The sequence below is a fragment of the Etheostoma spectabile genome, chromosome 13 (assembly GCF_008692095.1).
Source record: "Etheostoma spectabile isolate EspeVRDwgs_2016 chromosome 13, UIUC_Espe_1.0, whole genome shotgun sequence".
NCBI classification, from domain to species: Eukaryota; Metazoa; Chordata; class Actinopteri; order Perciformes; family Percidae; genus Etheostoma; species Etheostoma spectabile.
Window position 1 is genome coordinate 10,231,588 of NC_045745.1, and position 464 is coordinate 10,232,051.

The window sequence follows — 464 nt, forward strand, 5'->3', positions numbered from 1 at the left end:
TTACGTAGTGTTGAAAACGTCAAAAAAAGTGACAAAAAAAAGACAAAAACGTAAGAAAAGGTTAAAAACATCGATTAAAAAGCAAGATGTTCTTTCTCTGGAACCAATTCCTCCAAAAAGCAGCGATTATCTACTTTTTCCTCTGCATCTAAAGCTCTGAGCTCTTAACCCTCGTGTCGTCTTCCCATCAAAATTGAAAATCTTTTTTCTTGACATTTTTCTTATCAGTGTTTTCAACTTTTTCCTAAGTTTTTGTTCCTTTTTTCAACACTTTCGATGCTTTTTTTTCAACGTTTGTCACTTTTTTTGCCGTTCAACACCACGTAACACCAACTTATTAACTTTAGTTTTACTGTTATTTTTGGAATTTATGATCAATAAACCTCATTTATAGGAAATTATACCAAATGTTGGAGTTAGAAAAGCAGGAATTAGGAATTATTTAGACTAAAATTAAAGGAATG